Raw genomic sequence first — 19,822 nt, 5'->3', positions numbered from 1 at the left:
GCAGCGACTTGACAGGACATTTATTCTAGGATACCTAACAGAAATGAGTAGTAGGAGTGCTTGACAGGAGAGGAGGTATAGTATACATGCCAGGCACTGTCAAGGCCACCACGGATATTAGCAGTTTTGGTTCGTCCTCCAGCGATGATGATCATTAAACAGAGTTTTATTGCAAATTGCTTTATGATGGAGGTTCTGTTTCGTTAATAGGAGCTCACAACTAATACTAATGGGGCTGTGTGGGATTAGGAAAGGGTATTTTGGTTGAGCTTGGGTTGGGGATTGTGGGGAAATTTAGGGGTTGGGGAGATGGATTATTGGGTTAAACTGTGGAGGTGGGGAGAGGATTAGGGGGGGATTAGGAGATTGTGACATTGGGTAGGGAGCAATGTGGTGATTAGGGTTGAGGAAGACGTGTGGGAATAAGTATAATGAAGAGGGGATGGAAGTTAAGCTGGGTTGAAGAAGGAGAACTGAGGAATGTGGAAAGGGAAATAGAGAGGTTGTGGGGAGGGGAAAGAGATTGTGGTAAAGGTAGTGGAGGAGTGGGAGAGAGGGAATGAATGAAAAAGGATGCATACATACACACACACACACACTACTTCTACTACTACTTTGGTGTCACTAACAATCGAGTATGAAGTTCATCCAGCTATGATAATATGAGTTATTAGGGATGTCACCTAGGTTGGTGAATTTTGAGGTTACTAAAGAGGCCGATACAGGACCAACAAGGTGGTCCACATTCGTTGCACATGTGGACGGTTGCATCTAGTGCGGAAGGGGTGGTGGCAGCGTCTTTCCGGCGTTGGCGCTTGTCTGCCTCGGATTGCAGTCGGGCGAACTCGAAAGTATTGACACCTCGTTTTTGTTTTTGTTTTTTTTAGGTTAAGGTGGGGAAAGGATGGAAGGCATGCTGGGGCTCAAGGCACAGCCAGACATGAGGGATAGAGAAGTCACAACATATAGTCGTGGGGGAAAGGTTGGAAAAGAAGTTTAATGAGTTAAACAGAGGGGGACGACACCCCTTGTTTTACATATTACAGAGTTTGTTGGCTAACTAAGCTAACCTAGGATTTAGAATGAGGTTGCACAATGTTTATTTTAGTAGTCAATGACTAGATTGATTTTACAATTACAAGTTTATTAACATCTTATACTGTATTACGTTATGGACTCACTTGATTGTGACTTGTTAAATGTGAATTTATATCACCTAAGTTTTAATCTAAGGTGGATCACTGTGACGAACATAGATGGGTCGCGGGCTGGGTTGTTGTAGTGCGGGCAGACTCCGGGGCCACCAGGCGTGGGGTCTCCCTCCGTTGATGTCTTCCCCGCGTAGGTGGTCTGGGCTGTGAGGGTCGTCCAGGAGCTTGTCCCAAACCTTCTTCCCTAGGCGATAGAACCTGAAGTTGAGGGCTTCTGTTTTATTTCTTAGGTGGATGGTTTCCACTGTCTCCTGGTAGGGTGGCGCTTGGCCACTGGCTGACCTCAAACACTTGTTTTGGAAGCTCTGTAGTTGTTGTAGTCTGGTCTTCCCGAGTGTGACGAGTGGTATAGATGGGTACTCCAACACAGGCCTCACCAGCGCCTTGTACAGGTGAACTTGTATCTTCTCAGGCATCAATTTAAAACGTTTTAATTTGGCTGCGGCGACTTTGGCTTTATTTAGTCTGTCCTTCACGTGGGGAATGATGCCCGTCCGAGAAATGATGAGGCCGAGCAACCTGCCTTGTTTAGAGTACTCAATCTCTTCGTCGTCGATCATCAATGGGGCCGGCTTGAATTTGGCTATGGGTATGACCTCAAATTTCGTTTTGTTTGTTTTTATTTTCCATTTATTTTCATACTCCGAGATCTCCTCTATTGCCCGAGCAGTGAGTCGCGCCATCCTTGCTGTGGACCTTCCTGGGCAGGTGACGATCTGTGTTACATCGTCGGCAAACATGACGTACTCGCTGCCGACGATTGGGGGTGGCAGGTCAGCCGTGTAGAGTGTGTAAAGGGTTGGTGAGAGACAAGAGCCCTGAGGCACGCCGCTCGATAGTGAGAATTCTTCTCCAGAATGTTCTTGCATCTTGATTTTGGCTGTGGTGCTCCCTCAAGCGTTACGGTGTGAAGTGATCGACTCCCAGGTGAAGGGGTCGATTTGGCACTTTCTCAGGTTTGTCTTAAGACTATCCTCATACCTTTTCAATTCCTCGCCGGCGTTACGTTTAATATTCGTTAGGTGATTGTAAAGCAGCTGCTTTGGCAGTCTACTGTCGTCCTTGCGGGTAACATGGCCAGTCCAGCGTAGTTGTTCACGGATATTGGTAGCCCCGATGCTCTTACAGTTGGTATCAGCAATAATACTGGCATTTGTTCTCTTGTCTTCCCAGCAAACTCGGAAGATGGAACGTAGACTACGTTGGTGAAAGTTTCCAAGTGCCTTGAGGTGCTTCCTGTATGTGACCCATGTCTCACTGCCATATAGCAGGGTGGGGAGGACCACTTCTCCATATACATGCACATTTGTAGATAATTTCAGCTCCCTACAGCTGAAGACACGGTTTCGGAGTCCACCAAAGGCTTGAGACGCACATCTGATCCGGTGCTGAATCTCTTCATCGATGTCTGCGGTGGTGGACAGGTGGGAGCCGAGATACCGAGAGTGGGTACAATAGAGAGGATAGTACCGTTAAGCTGGATGGATGGTGGAGGTGTGGCTGAGCCAGGGGACAGGTTGAAAGAGAATCTAAGTCTTACGTACATTCACCTCAAGGCCAAAGTGCGCATGCGCATCTGCGTAGATGTTTAGGATCTCCTATAGGTCGTGTTCAGTGTGAGCAACAAGGGTGAGGTCGTGCGCATATTGAAGTTCAGTAAGGGAAGCTGCCGACACCTTTGTTTTTGCCTTGACTCGTCTTATGTTGAAAAGACTCCCCTTCACCCGGTACTCGATGTCCACCCAGTCGGCTAAATTGGCACTGGCACGAGTAAGGAAGGCAACCAAGAAAATGAAAAAGAGAGCTGGTGCCAGCACACATCCTTCTTTAACCCCTGTTTGGATGGGAAAGAACTCAGACTGGGTGCCGTTGTGCAGGACTGAGGGTCCAACAGAGCGCTTCCCTGTTGACCGAGTCGAAGGCCTTGGTTAGGTCGATGAAAGGCAAGTACAGGTCACGACGCTGTACTCTGGAATTTTCCTGTATCTGGCGGTCAGTAAAGATCATGTAAGTGGTGCCACATGATGGTCTAAAACCACATTTAGATTCTGGGAGGAAGTTTTTCGCCTCAGGGAGGAGTCTATTTAGGAGGACTCGGGCGATAATCTTGCCAGCTACGGAGAGCAGCGAGATCCCGCGGTAATTGCCACAGTCTGACCGGTCTCACTTGTTCTTATAACTATTAACAATGGGTCCATCATTAAGAGTTTGGGGGATTTCCTCCTTTTCCCATATATTCTCTAGTAGAGAGTGGAGACGGCTGATAAGCAGAGGTCCCCCTGCCTTATCCACCTCGGCTGGGATTCCATCAAGCCCTGAGGTTTTGTTATTTTTCATCGGTTTGATGGCAGTAACTACCTCATCCAGGGATGGAGGATAGCTGAGGTGGGTCAGCTCTGGATGCTGAGGGACCTGCTGGGTAGTCAGCACATCCACATCGGTGTTTCGTTTGAGCAATGAATGGTAGTGCTCTTTCCAGGGCTCAAGGAGGCCTTCATTGTCTTTAATTATGAAGTTACCATCAGATGAGCGGAGGGAGGGCTGCGCCACGAGTGGTTTGCTCATAAAAAGTTTTAATGGAATTGAAAAAATCGCGCATCTTGTGCTGATCTGCATGTTTTAGTATTTCAAATGCTTTATTTTTAAGCCAGTTATTCTTTAGAATGCGAAGTTCTCGCTGAGCTGCCGCTTTCTTCTTGCAGATGGTATCAACTTTGGTCCGAGACTGAGGGTTTTTCTGCCAGTCAGTAAAAGATGCACATTCATCATCGATGAATACTATGATTGCCGTGTCATTTTCATCAAACCAGTCCTGGTGTATTCTTTTGCAGGTTTTAGTCAAAACAGTGTTGAAAGTATTCCATTCGGTACTGGGATTCGCGTTGTTTGCTGTTGGATTGTTTATAAGCCCATGTTCGAGCTGCTCTCTGAAAGCATGTGCTACTGCTGGGTCCTCCTCCAGACGCTTAGTATTAAAACCTCTTTTGTATGCTTGCTGCCTTTGCTGCTTTGGGGCGACGTGAAGTGAGAGCTTGGTTCTAACAAGTCGATGATCAGTGTCACAGTGGTCTGAGCCACGCGTGGGTGATGAGGACATCTCGGCGATCTCTTTCTCTGACAATGATGTAGTCAATGAGATGCCAGTGTTTGGATCGTGGGTGGTGCCACGAACGCTTGAATGTGTCGGCCTGCCGAAAAAAGGAATTGGTGATAGTGAGGCTGTGCGCAGCACAGTTGCTGAGAGGATGTAGGCCGCTGCCATTACACGTTCCTAGTCTATTTCTCCCTATGGTTCCCTGCCAAATGCTAGCATCTCTGCCAACTCTGGCATTGATGTCGCCAAGGAGCACAACCCTGTCTTCTCTGGGGATAGAGGTTAGCTCTCTGTCAAGGTCCGCGTAAAAGGCCTCCTTGATGTCATCCTCTGCATCTAGTGTTCGGGCGTATGCACTAATGAAAAAGGCATGACATGAGTGATTCAGTGGGACTCGAAGCGTCATAAGGCGCTCGTTGATCCCAATAGGTATTTCAGTTCGCCTGTGTAGCATGCGGTGGCATATGGCAAGGCCAACTTCATAAATGGGGTTTCTCTCTGCAGCAGGCTTACCCTTTCAGAGGAAGGTATAGCCAGACCCCGTTCTGTGAGCTGGCGCTCAGCTGGGAGCCGGGACTCACTGATGGCTACTATGTCGATGTTATACTTAGCCAGCTCTTTTGCCACAAAAGCAGTTCTTCTTTCAGGACACCCATTTGTGCTAGTATCCAGAAGGGTCCTCACATTCCTTGCAGCGACCATAAGAGATTGTATGGTTTGTTTTTGTTTGGATCTGTGATTTTGACTGTGTTTTCGACCGTATACGGATGACCTTACTGGATGTAGTTGTCCAGTCAGGTTGGTTTTTTAGAGTTGTGACTAGATACTCCCGTCTGTCATCGCTGCCTGTCTCCGTCGCCACTCGTCAGTCACCATAGGACTTTTGGGGTAAAGGGGTTTTGATGGTGATGAGAGGTCTGATGAACTGGCTGCGCGTGAGTTTATTTATATGGTGAGGCAGGAGCGCAGGCTGCAGCCACACATCTTGGCTCTCCCTTTTCCTGATCCAATGTTGCAACGACTGGGGAGAGGGAGAGTTGCAATGGACTGCCGATTGTCCAGTTTGTTGGATTTCGCCTAAGTAGCCTGTCCATCAGGCATTGCCTTCGCCCACCGGTGTAGTCGTTGGTTTCCCATGGTGGTCACCTCTTCTGCCTATACCGCCGTTGGGGTCTTGTTGGAGCTCTGTAAGCATGTCTGCCTGATGCGGGGCTTCAACCCAGATTTTTCGTTCGGTTTTTACTCCCGTAGCCTTATACCTACCAAGGTTAATCCGCAAGGTAGTGTCGCAATGGCTGGTAGGCGCCAGAACGTGTCCGCATGCCGGTGGGCCTATGGTCCCTCTGGGACCCACTGCTACTCGGAGATCCCCTGCTGGTCTAACCTAGGCTCATGAGGCATCCAGTTACCATGTGTTGCCATGAGGAAGCACAGTAGGAGTCTTGATGGTGAAGAGGCTGTGTACTGTATGAGGAATACTTATGCAAGTTGCTTCCCTGTTCGTCACGAGGGCTAGCCAGTGGCAGCAGCTGAAAGCGAGAGGGAGCAAGCAGTGCTTGCACCTTAACACTAACATAGTGCTGCCACTCTAGACGCAATTCACCACCCTGTGTTCCCAACACACACACACAAACACACATGCAATAAAGACTGGATAAAACAAGTAATATAAGAAAAACTAGATGGATAAAAGGATTAGACAGTCCAAAGACTTCTTCGTGTTGTTCTCAGGATAATTGCATCATATATCTGGGTCTGCCCTGGGCTCGTACGGTGGTCTCATCAAATATTGCCCCTCCTTTATGATTAATGAAACATCATTAAATTTTTTGTGTTAGTGAATTAAGTTTTCTTTAGTTTTACTACAGTAGGTCTTGAGCATAGTGAGTAATTATTTCATGTTTGGAATTTTTTTTCTGTAGCATTATTTTGGGGGGAGCTACTGATGCCACGCACTGTTTAGTATTTAAATAATTTTCTGGACATAATTGAATTCCTACACTGTGATGAGTTTTATTTTACAGTTTTTGCTACAAAAGGTGTTATATATATATACTGTATATATATATATATATATATATATATATATATATATATATATATATATATATATATATATATATATATATATATATATATATATATATATATATATATATACATACAAACAATACCTCACTAGTCGGGGGTTTGGTTGGTTGAGCTGCGACTAATGACTAATATAAAATTATTACAAATTATTAAGTTTAGTTCTTGACACACATTACACATTGATAAGCCATGTATCTTATACTGCAGGCATGTACAGATAATCCTATATAATGTGTGTGCCCAGAGTTATGGTGATTATTAATGTACTATGGTCCATTAATAAGGATTAAGAAAATCATTATAGTGTTTTTTATTGTCTATGAACAATTGTTAATTATTCACATGAAATTTCAAAGAAAACATTAATAGTCAGTATATAACACACACATACACACATACACACACACACACACACACACACACACACACACACACACACACACACATACACACACACACACACACACACACACACACACACACACACTACACACACACACACACACACACACACACACACAAAACACACACACACACACACAACACACACACACACACACACACACACACACACACACACACACACACACATACACACACACACACATATATGTATATAGTAAAAGGCAAATTTTTTACTTTATACACCATCATCAAACAGCTTGGCAATGAATAAAAAAGTAGATATCGGGTGAATATTGTCAGAACCTCACAGAGCAGCACAAAACTTGCATTACAAATATGACACCGTCTGGCGTTATTCATCTTTCGTGTGGCAAATTTAAATATCAAAAGTATATATTTGGTGAAATGCACAAGCTGATACGGGTCACACACACCCGTCACTCCTCCTGACTCCAAATATTGTTGACACTTTGTCATAGTTAGGGAAAAAGGTGCATCCTGGATCATGAGAATTTTGTTTTGGATTTTGGTGCTGTAGGGATAAATTAAAGGACTTTCGCTCTGATGATGGACTTAGTAAACCATTGAAGAGTTTTTTTAATAATAGTAATTTTAGCTCGGAGACGCCGTTCCCCTACTAAGGCACAGGGTGACATAAGCCAAGAGCCAACACAAGCTGTACTCTTTGTGTTGGATATATCACTCGTGTAAGTCCTTTCCGCTATGTTGTCAATCAATCTTAATCTGGGCATGGCAATATATTTTTTTAAACGAATGGCAGTTCATTATGGCCCGGGCATTGTGTTTTTAGTTCGGTCATTTTCCTTCCGCTTGTGCGTCTTCTGTTCGTGTATCCATCCTTTCGGGCTTTCTCTGTTCGTTTGTCCGTTCGTTTGTGTGTGTTTTGTTCGTGTGTCTGTCCGTTCGTGTGTCCTCTGTTCAACGAGCTTATGGCGCCGTGAACCTCTAATGGGGACTACCCGGGCCCCTTAGGTGATCAGAGTAACGTTTTCCCAAATCCGGTTTCGAAACACGAGGATCCATATATATTTCATTAGCCCAATAAAGCACGCGAACTTCTACATACAATCAACACCTCACCCCGCCATAAGCTCGTTGAACAGGCTTTGTGTGAAATATAACAGAGTCTAGGACAGCTTTTAGTGTCCTGGTGGCCCAGAGGTAACATTCCCCAGTCACAATCATAAGATCGTGAGTTCGAATCCTGGCGGAGTGAGGTGTTGATTACATATATATATATATATATATATATATATATATATATATATTTCATTTTTAGTCCATATAGCACGCGGATTTTGAACACATAATCAACTACCTACTGCGTGGGACCAGGGAACGTTACCGACCATGCCACAAGAGCAGTATGTCGAGGGTTCGAGTCCTGTCTGGTGAGGTTGTTGATTAAATAAATATATATATATATATATATATATATATATATATATATATATATATATATATATATAAATATATATATATATATATATATATATATATATATATATATATATATATTATTGTTTTTTGGGGGGGGAATTTTTAGTTATATCTTTGGCTTAACGACATAATAATATACTTGAGGTAAATAAATGTTACAGGTGTGTATTATCGCGATGAATCTTTTATACTGGTTACATTGTTTACATACATGTGTGTTAATACATATATGTATGTATTTTATATTGCAATTACATTACTATTCGCACGTAACATGAGTTGCCATGTTTATCAATTACGTCGTTTGTTCTTATCGCAATCGTCTTTTCCTCTTTGAAATGGATTAGGGGAAACAGAATCCCACCAAAATAGACAGGATGGAATTGAGAAACCGAACAGCGTTGCAACACACACACGCAAACACACACACACACACACACACACACACACACACACATCCTCTCCAGTTAGTGCAGTCTGACAAACTCCTGGGGGTAACTATAGACCACAAACTGGACTGGAAGGCCCATGTAAACAACACAATCAAGGCAGCCTCGTTCCGACTCTACATGCTACAACGACTCAGGTCATTTGGGACACCCACGCCAGAGCTGAGGACTATCTACAACGCATTTATTCTCCCAAAATTAATGTAAGTGTCACCAGCCTGGTCGTCTTTTCTCAACTCAACCCAACAACGTCAGCTAGAGACGGTACAGAAGACGGCCTGCAGAATCATGCTCGGCGCAGACTACTCTGGCTACAACAACGCTCTCTCCACCCTGGAAATGCCATCCCTTAGTGACCTCCACCACCACGCACTCGCAGGATTTGGCAGTGGACTACTGCACCATCCTCGTCATCGCCACCTACTGCCACCGGCAATCCCCCACCCACCTCGCGCAGTCGGCCACTACAACAAAATTCAGTCCATAAGAGCCCTCACTGATAGACATAAGAACAGCACCATCCCATCTATTGTTAAAATAATAAACAGTTCCTGATTTATGTACTTTACAGCCCTGTAAATGTATTGAATGTATATTATTATGTCTAAATCACATGTAAGTTTGTATATTTTCAGCCACCGGCTGCAACGCTATTAATAAAACATTTATTATTATTATTATTATTATTATTATTATTATTATTTTTATTATGATTATGATTATTATTATTATTATTATTATTATTATTATTATTATTATTATTATTATTATTATTATTATTATTATTATTATTATTATTATTATTATTATTATTATTATTATTATTATTATTACACACACACACACACACACACACAACACCCACCCTCAAGCACAGATTATACAAAAATAATCCCTACTTCCATTCTTAATTACGACGTCTCACATTAATTCCTACTCAGGACTCATACAGCTGAGAATGACATCACCGGTAGACGTCCAGTGGTAAATTGTCCAATGGCTAGGTACCCAAAAGAGGGAGTCGTCAAATGGGTAGGTGGTCAAATGAGGAAGACGTCCACTGGGTAGGTGCCCAAGGGAGAGATTCGTCCAATGGGTAGGTGACCAATGGAGGAAGTCGTCCAATGGGTAGGTGCCCAAGGGAGGTAGTCGTCCAATGGGAAAGTATCCGAGGGAGGGAATCGTCCAATGGGTGTGTCCGAGGGAGGTAGTCGTCCAATGGTTAAGTGTCCGAGGGGGGGGAGATATCCAGCCTTTAAACTTATCGTAAGACTTACCAGTCGAAATATCAATGTTTTTGTTTGCGTTCTTGGTGTCTGTAATATTAAAGGATATTGTGTACCCTAGACCTATCATTGAGGAAATGTAACAAATATATATGTAAAAATATTTGTATCCGTCTGAGATAATTCTGTTATATCAAACTGGCTCACATAACAAAGGCTAGGTTAACTTTAGTACTAGATAGGTGACAAAATTAATGTAACAAAGAAAAATTAATTGTCATCTATTTTTTCTCCTATTGCCAATTAAACATGTGTGGCTGAGGTAGAGTTTAATAATAATGTTACTCGTATTTTTGGGATTTATATTTTTCTTTTGTTTTATGTTTAAATCGAACCTCTAGTTCTAGAGTCATGCCTACATCATCACATGCAAGAAACATACATCATAAGAGCTTTGGAGAATAAACACCCTGGATCCTAATGACCCACTGTTTGGATACTTTTTTGTTTTGTCCTTTTGTAATTTGTTTTCATTGTTTAGGAAGAGAGCGACATTGTGCGTCTTTACGATGAAATAAGAGTAGGATTCTTGTATAATGAATTGTTTCTGTGTTTGTCTTTATCTCTTATCTCCTGTTACTGTTGATGTCTTTATTGTCAGATCTCTCTCTCTCTCTCTCTCTCTCTCTCTCTCTCTCTCTCTCTCTCTCTCTCTCTCTCTCGTAAATTGTCAACATTCTGTAAAACTCACTTTGCTAGCACAATAAATGTTCCTATTTTGTATATGGTCAGAGAACAAATTATTTAGGGAGAGTTTTATTTTAATGCGGAAATAATGTGTAATTGAATGAGCATTAACACCAGCGAGTCATGCATAATGCTGTTGTTTCCTGCAATGTTTTGTTCAACTAAATGATGGTACGTATAATACATATATATCAGTTATAATCTGTTTTATAAATTACTGTTGTTGGAATTAATAATATCAATAATTATATATATATATATATATATATTATTATTATTATTATTATTATTATTATTATTATTATTATTATATAATTACTTAAGCTTTAATTTGATAAGGCAAAATATATTCAATATATGAAGAAAAAATCAATTAAAACAGCCTTTTTACAGAAGAAATAATACACACAATACACAACATGACTGACGAAAATACAAGTTATATATAGATGTGGATCAATAAATTAAATAGAGTAAATTAATAAAAATAAATAAATTAAAAGCGCAATAGTTTTTATAAAGATTTTTCGGAAATCTGGAATCATAAAAAAAAAAAACAGGAAATTCATGCTTGGTAAAAAAAATATGTAAATTATTATAAAATGAATATATATGCAAATAACCCACGTCGTTAGAGGAACTGAGCCATGACAGTGCTAACCCTCAGGGGCCAATAAGACTATCATCCACATTTAAGCATTATAAACTTCCGACCGTATGTCCATCTTGGTAGATAGCTGGTTTCTATGTTTGTCCCTTTTTCTCCCACTATATTTATGAATTTATTTAGTCTCTCTCTCTCTCTCTCTCTCTCTCTCTCTCTCTCTCTCTCGCTCTCTCTCTCTCTCTCTCCGTTTTCTCTGTCTTCCTCTATTTTTATCTCTTTTCCTGTGTGCCTGTCTGTCTCTCATTCTTTTTCTCCCTTGTGTTTCTGTCAAATTTTTCTCTCTCTTTATCTTTCTTTCTTTCTCTATTATCAGCAGTGGTCCGCCTCTTGTCACGGTCACCGAAGGTCCATGTCGTTAATCATTGTTACATTAAATTCGCAGCTTTTCGACTTCATATATAGTTAACCTGGGGACGTTAAATCAACCTCGTTGAACAAGGATTAATTATTAACCGAGGCTCGTTAATCCTGTTTGGTTGATCATAGCTTAATACCTTGGACTCACTAGCCAGCTCGCTAGTCCATGACTTGTTAACCCGGGGTCGTTAACTAACTTCAACTAAAAACGTTAAACATAGGGGGTGGGCGCTTATGAAGACTAGTTGCCTAAGAATTATCAAAATGGGTAACCTAACCTCACCTAGACTAAGTTAACCTACCCTAACCTAACCTAGCGTAACTTAACCTAACCTAACCTAGCATAACCTAACCTAACTTAACCTAACCTAACCTAACCAAATCAATAGTAACTTAATCTACCCGAAGCACTTCGTTAACCTAGGCTTTTTATATAACATTTTATTAATATTTAACAGTGAAATTGCTGTCCAATTAGACGTAATTTACACTGGGTTGAATAGGATTGTTACAGTTAATTAACCAATCTACATAAATTAACACTCTTACCCCCCCCCTTTACCTACAAAAATGACAATAGTAACCTTAATAAACCCGTCAGGCAAATGAATCCTTCAGTAACTCACTAACGACTGATGTGAATTACCAATTACCTTCAGTCATACAGGCATATATATATATATATATATATATATATATATATATATATATATATATATATATATATATATATATATATATATATATATATATATATATATATATATACAGGTTTAAGACACACAGTTCACGGCTTCTAAGTTGTCGACACACTGAATTTGGAAGCCAATCCTCATGGAGTGATGACGTATTTGGCGTTGCTGCTACGGCCGCCCGGGTCAGCCCGTCGACCTTCTTCCCCGCCCTTCCATCCACTCCCTCCGACCAGGATATATGAACATCCTCCCACAATAATTCAGTGCAAAGATTGACGATTAACCCGCAAGTGTTATGCAAAATTAATAATTCTTACTCGAAATGAATGAAAGCAGGTGTTGGACACGACCAGCCAGTTCTCAGAACCGAAGGCCCCTTTATCACCAACACCAGAGGCGAAATCAAGACCCCCATGCCCCATCTAAACCAGGTGGATAGAAAGGACTCCCAACAACACCAAGCCAGAAACAAAAATGGTCTCTAACACCCTGTGTCAGCTGGGAACACCCACCAGGAGTTCAGGACCTCGTGGTTGGTGTGAAATCTGTGTTCACTGTGACCACATCCCCTCTCCCTTCCTCCCTTCCCTCCCCCATTCCTTGCTCACTTCCTTCTCCTCTCTCTCCTCCTCTCCCTTCCTCCTCCTCTCCATCCCACTTTCCCTTTCCTCCTTTTTCTTCCCCTTTTCCCTCTTCCCTTCTCTCTCTTTATCCTCTGTGCCTCCCTTGCCGTCCTCTCCTTTCCTCCCACTTCCTCCTCTTCCCATTTCCCTCCCTCTCACCCTCTTATTTTCCTTTCTCTCTTTTATCCCCTTTCGCTCTTTTTCCTATCCACTACCCCTCTCATTTCCCCCACCTTAATCCCCCACCTAAGAATCGAACATTATGGAGGTCCTTGTGATTCTCGTCAGGACTCAGGGATAACTACTATTACCACCAAGAAGCTCAGTGATTAATTTACTGCATTTAATTCCTCTCTTAGCTCTATCTGGGCTGGGTCAAGTGGCTGGATTTGATGAAGTCACCGTAACAGAGTCGGGTCACACACGGACTGGTTTTATTGATTTTAAATGGTAAAAGAGAGACAAATCACAGTAGTTGTTCGTTAGAGAGAGAGAGAGAGAGAGAGAGAGAGAGATTGAGAGGTACCTAACAGTGTCTAGATTCTCTGTCTCCTCAACTTTACTTTTTTGAACATTTTACACAAACTGTCTATCTATCTATCTATCTATCTATCTATCTATCTGTCTATGCAATACTGACACTATTTTGTCCTTTATTGTCGTGCCTTTACTCCGGTGTGTAAGCAGCCATTCAGATTCGTTCTCACCTCCCCATTTACCGTGAAATATTTTAGGAGTTATTTTCCGAGGGTTGAGGGAGGGACGTGGCTCACCCTCTGTATGATGCAAGACTACAGCTTCACATGTCTGATCTTCTTTAACGTTTACACGGCCCCGGAACCCAGGTATACTGTGCAGTCTCTCTCTCTCTCTCTCTCTCTGGACTGAAGTTTTACGCTCTCGCTAGACTCTCACTGAAGTTTCATACTCTCACTGGACTCTCACTGAAGTTTCACACTCTAATTGGACCCTCACTGAAGTTTCACACTCTCACTGGACTCTCACTGAAGTTTCATACTCTCACTGGACACTCACTGAAGTTTCACACTCTCACTGGACACTCACTGAAGTTTCACACTCTCACTGGACACTCACTGAAGTTTCACACTCTCGCTGGACACTCACTGAAGTTTCACACTCTCACTGGACACTCACTGAAGTTTCACACTCTCACTGGACTCTCACTAAACTTTAATGATGTTAATGGCTTCTCGCTTGAGCGAGATCGTGGTTAAGGTGTAATCAGTGATGTGTAAATACAATATATATATATATATATATATATATATATATATATATATATATATATATATATATATATATATATATATATATATATATATATATATATATATATATATATATACATACACTCGCATATTCCATCAAGGAATTTACAAGCGCCTTCATTTTCATCTCAACAGCTCATTTCTATTAAAAGTCTAATTCACTTTTCATTCCCACTGAAATTTCCAGATTCAAGACTGTTTTCTACACTAAACTATGGCCACTAAAGCTGATAACAAACTCTCTTTGCCACAGTTGTTATGTTGGGTATTTGTTTTATTCAGTCTATATCCAAATGTTGAAGGATTATTTAGTATAGAGATGGAATACCTTCTGAAGTTTGTTATGATTACACTGATGTATGTTAGTTGAGGGTTGATGGGTAACAGCTTATATGTGTGTACCGAGGAGGAGGATGCTGTGTTTGTGTGTGGGGGGAAGAGGAGGTTGTTGTGTTGTATGTGTGTGTGTGAGGGAGGAAGAGGTTGCTGTGTTTGTGTGTGTGTGGGGGAGGGAAGAGGAGGTTGTTGTGTTTGTGTGTTTGTGTGGGAGGAAGAGGTTGCTGTGTTTGTGTGTGTGGGGGAGGGAAGAGGGGGTTTGTGTGTGTGTGTGTGAGGGAGGAAGAGGTTGCTGTGTTTGTGTGTGTGGGGAGGGGAAGAGGAGGTTGTTGTGTTTGTGTGTGTGAGGGAGGAAGAGGTTGCTGTGTTTGTGTGTGGGGGCGAGGGGAAGAGGAGGTTGTTGTGTTTATGTGTGTGTGTGTGTGTGTGTGTGAGGGAGGAAGAGGTTGCTGTTTGTGTGTGGGGGGGAGGTTGTTGTGTTTGAGTGTGTGTGTGAGGGAGGAGGAGGTTGTTATGTTTGAGTGTGTGTGTGTGTGAGGAAGGAGGAGGTTGTTGTGCTTGAGTGTGTGTGTGTGTGAGGAAGGAGGTTGTGTTTGAGTGTGTGTTTGGGGAGGAGGAGGTTGTTATGTTTGAGTGTGTGTGTGGGGGGGGGGAGGAAAGAGGGTGCTATGTTTGTGTTTGGTAGACAGACAGACAGACAGACCAGACAGACAGACAGACAGACAAATAGATAGATAGATAGATAGATAGATAGATAGATAGATAGACAGTTTCCTTAACGTCAGATACATTATTAATTGACTCTCCATACCTGCACGTTATGCGTCGTGTCTCTCATTTACACATCCATTAGCCTCGCACAGGTGTTGACTGGGATAAACAAACAGGGGGAGTACGTAATTAACCTGTTAACATATTCAATTAATTTTAAGTAAGAACAACTTCTCCCTCATCTAATACCCTCACCCCCCCCCCTCTTCTTCCTCTTCTCCTATATCACCATCTTCTTCTATCCCTCCTATCCTCTTTCTCCTACATCCTAAATTTCTTCTTTCCCTCCATCTCCTGCATCCCCGTCTTCCTTTGTTCCTCCTCCTCTTCCATTTACCCTTCCCGTCCTCCTCCTTCTCCTCCTACCTGTAATTCCCTTTCCTATATCTCCATCTTTTTCTTCTCTGTGCTCTTCTTCCTCCTTCTATACCCGCGTATTCTTCCTCTTCTCCATTTACACGTTTGTACTTTGTTTAAAATTTCTATACTTTTACTCAGTAGTTACATTTCTCTATATTTTGTTCACTTTTCTTTAGTTCTTACTTATGCTTTCTAAAGTACTTACGCTTTTCTAAAGTACTTCTGCTGTTCTAAAGTACTTGCACTTTTCTAAAGTACTTACGGTTTTCTAAAGTACGGCATTATAAAGTACTTACGGTTTTCTAAAGCACCTACGCTTTTCTAAAGCACATACGCTTTTCTAAAGCACTTCAGCTTTTCTAAACTACTTACACTTTTCTAAAGTAATTACGATTTTCAAAATAACTTACGGTTTTCTAAAGTACATACGCTTTTTTAAAGTACTTCCGCTGTTCTAAGGTACTTATACTTTTCAAAAGTCCTTACGGTTTTCTAAAGTGCTTACCGTTTTCTAAAGTACTTACGCTTTTCTAAACTACTAACACTATCTAGAGTTCTTACACTTTTTCGGAGTACTTGTGTTTCTCTAGATAATTTTTTTATGTCCCGACTATAAGTGTCTGTCTATTGAAGTAACACCTCTATACAGGTAGTACACGAATCTAGGAGACCTTGTTGCATTTCTCTAGCCAAATCTTGTATCATTTATACAACTCCATTTCTTTCGACATGAAAAGCAAACAAACATTACTTTCAAGTCACTTCACTTCTGAGTTCACGTGACGGAGGAACTGTTGGCATGTTACACAGGGTAAATGCCTTCTTTACACACACACACACACACACACACACACTACTACTACTACTACTTTTTTTTCCTTTATATGGCCTCCATCCTCCACCTATAGCCACACCTTCGCCGCCATTTTATTACCTTAAAATTAAATATCCTAATACATAAGAAGCTATCCTAGCTGTGTTGAGTTAGTTGAGCCGCAGATCTATGCGGCATTCAGTGACTGTTGCCTCATAGTCAATATCTGCAACTGTTGTCGGCTTTGGGGCCGATGCTTTCGTTCCCCTGAGGCACAGCAAAGCCGACCTAAGGAGAGAGAAGGACAGTCGACATCTCATCCAGGCTGTAACATAACTTCTTGGCTGCTGCTTCAGTTCGGCTAGCACCTCCGCGAGATGGCGTAGAAGCATCTTGCACTTGGTCCCATCCCACCAGAAGTTGTGGACACTAAAGGAGTGAAGCTGCCTTGATCAAATTTCTGAATTCTCTCCCCGTATGCCCTTATCTTGTCGTTCTTGTTCCTCCTCTGTGCAGCATCGAAAGCTAAGTTACGGTAACATGCGCCCATGGGATAAAAATTCCTGATGTCGAAGAAAGCTCGCTGTCCCTGCATCCAGAATCCTCGAGCACTGACATCAACACGGGCTTCGTTGGATGTGTTTGAAGTCCTATGTTGGGAATTCTCACCGTCCAATGGAAGGAGGGTCGGTTCTACCCTGACATCACGGCAGATTTCCTTCAACAATTTTGCTGTGAGATCCCTTACTTCGTCATGCCTCATGCATATGAAGCCCCCTTTCTTGCACACCATGGCGTGATCGACGTCATAGGAAGAGCCACACACGCTTTGGGAGGGCAAACCTTCTACTGGCCTACCGTACCTTAGACCATTGGCATCTGTAAATTCTTGTTTATTGAGACTGAAACCATTTGCCCTTAATGGTAACGTAGTTAACCACTTCGAGGCGCCCACCTCCTGCGCTATAGCAATTTTTTTCTTCAAATTCTCTGGTACTTACAGCAACAGTTGCAGCAACTTATCATTTTGGCCATGCTGTCGTTCTGTCGTAATGGACCTTCGAATCTTGTTTACCTCACTGGTATCCACCTCCCCTGTTGCGTTCTGAGCTATTATGTGATCCGTGAAAGCTACCGTGAGCTTAACTGAGTTTTGATGTTCGGTGGCAGCAATCTCCTCTGGATTTGTCAATCCCATTCCTCCTAGTCTCGGTGGTAGTGCAAGGAGTGATCTTTCTGCTGGGGTTAAGTGAGGTTGTTTCACTAATTTGGGAATGAAATTGACGTGGATAGCTTCTTCCAGAGGGTGGAGGAGGGGTCCGATATGAGGGATAGTGCGCATCAGGTAGTTCCAGCAATGCTTGACTCCATGGGTGAATGCCGCGAAAGCCGAATCTGGCTCTGTGTTAGCAATCTCAGACGGCGCTTGGATTTCCCTGACCCACTCATTCACCATTCCCGTTAAGTACTCGGTCTTGAAGTCCGTCGGGCAGATTACTGCTCCTAGGTGTCTTTGGCCATCCTTTGTTATTTTGACCTCACTTCCACCTAACACCTCCATTGCCCGTTCATAATGTTCTGGCTTCACAATGAGGAAGGACTTGCTGGCGTTTGGGTGGTACCCTATTTGTGGGCCTCGTGATGTTACGAGGTCCCACCACTTTTTGATGTCCTCCACTTTTCTTGCTCCTGTAAAGTCATCAACGTATGCCACTTGCTTGACCTCAGTTGTTTCAAATTGTATTGTGTGTTGGAGCACGGATAGGCCTATTGCGTTCATTGCCATTGCAACAGGGTTCCCCTGCGTTGTTCCCTCGGTTGACTGTATGATGGTATCACCTCTTAGAGCCTTATTGTTTACTGTATAAAGGTCTGATGGATTACTATTGGAGTTTTCAACATACATTGCAAAGCTTAGACACTTGATCTTGATGTTGTGCAGTGCGGCCTTGCGGTTAAGTATGTTGAATGCGTTTGAAGCGTCCACCAGGAGAACGGCCTCACAATCGCGCTGCTCAAATATTGTTCTCATGGCGTGAATGGCAGCTTCCCCTCCAGCCTGGTGGCCAGCACAAACTTGGAGGTTCCCTGCTGCTGCCCTGACATCATCCTTTACCACCTCAATTATGCATTTTCCGATGATCCGCCTCAGCACTTCCCCCACCCCTATATCACTCTGTAGGCCTAGATCCTGGATTATTATCCAGGGGAATGAGGCGGCATGCCATCAGAGCATGGAGGTGTTGGCAGCAAGAGGATGCCAGCTTTCTTGCAAGGACGCTAATGGCAGTGCAGAGATCACTTGCTACGCTGCAAAACTTGTTAGTGCTGAGGATGACTCTCCAACCGTTTGCATCCAGACCTGAAGGGCCGGCATCTTCCTGAGCCTTCAGTGCCTTTTTCCTCACCATCCCTCTTGTTATTTTCTCGAACAGGACAGCATTTGGTGGGATATGTCACCCTGGAACCTGATGCCTTCGTCTTCACTTGCAGGGGGATGTTTTTCTTTCAGTTGTTTTAATGTCTCTCTGTTTATTGGCAGAACCCCACAGAAGGATTCCTCTGTGAGAGATCTTACCGCCAAAGACACTTTTCCCACACGCATTTTGTTTCCAAACTTTCTCGCAACGATATCGGTGTTTTGCTTTCCGTCTCCTATAAATTTTAGTCTCTCCTGCAGTGTTCTTGCTTCACATAGAAGATCAAGGGCCCCATTCTGCCACGTTGTCAATCTTCTCTTCATTGCTGCCGCATTTTCTTTGTGCTTAGTCTTTGTGTGTGTTCTCTGAAAGAATAGATGTGGTATTATTGCCAGTATTTGAAGAGCTAAAGGGGCAAGGAAGCAGTTATGAGGCGAATCATCTCCCGAATCATTTCTTTGGTGGCAGCGCATTTGGGTGGTTCAGACAGGTTAGCTGGCGACCACCTGTCCATTTCTGAGTAAGTTTCTCTAACCCATATGTCAGCATTTTCAATCGACATGCCATTCCACTGTAGTGGCTGTCTCTCATTAACCTCGTGGACATCTGCTACTATTGGAACAGCGTTTATTAGTTCTACATTTTCAGGTTGAGTAGACTCACTGCTATCATTTAGGATATCATCAGGCGGTTGGGTCCCGGCGATATCCACTGTGGCCTCCTGTGTCGGCTTTTTGCCTTGTGGGTTCCGACAATTGTTTCCCTTTCTGCAAACCACACATGTTCGGTTGTTTCTCGCAGATTCA

The 19,822-nt window shown here is 42.6% G+C and overlaps 1 protein-coding gene across 1 annotated transcript in view; it reads right to left on the bottom strand.

Moving 5' to 3' along the window:
- The window catches only part of LOC121871657, a 113,491-nt gene that overhangs the window by 21,040 nt on the left and 72,629 nt on the right, over positions 1 to 19,822 (bottom strand). The window lies entirely within an intron of this gene.

The sequence above is a fragment of the Homarus americanus genome, unplaced genomic scaffold, assembly GCF_018991925.1.
Source record: "Homarus americanus isolate GMGI-L3 unplaced genomic scaffold, GMGI_Hamer_2.0 scaffold39675, whole genome shotgun sequence".
Taxonomy (NCBI): Eukaryota; Metazoa; Arthropoda; class Malacostraca; order Decapoda; family Nephropidae; genus Homarus; species Homarus americanus.
The sequence above is the reverse complement of the archived record's forward strand: the minus strand, read 5'-3'. Positions and strand labels throughout refer to the sequence as shown.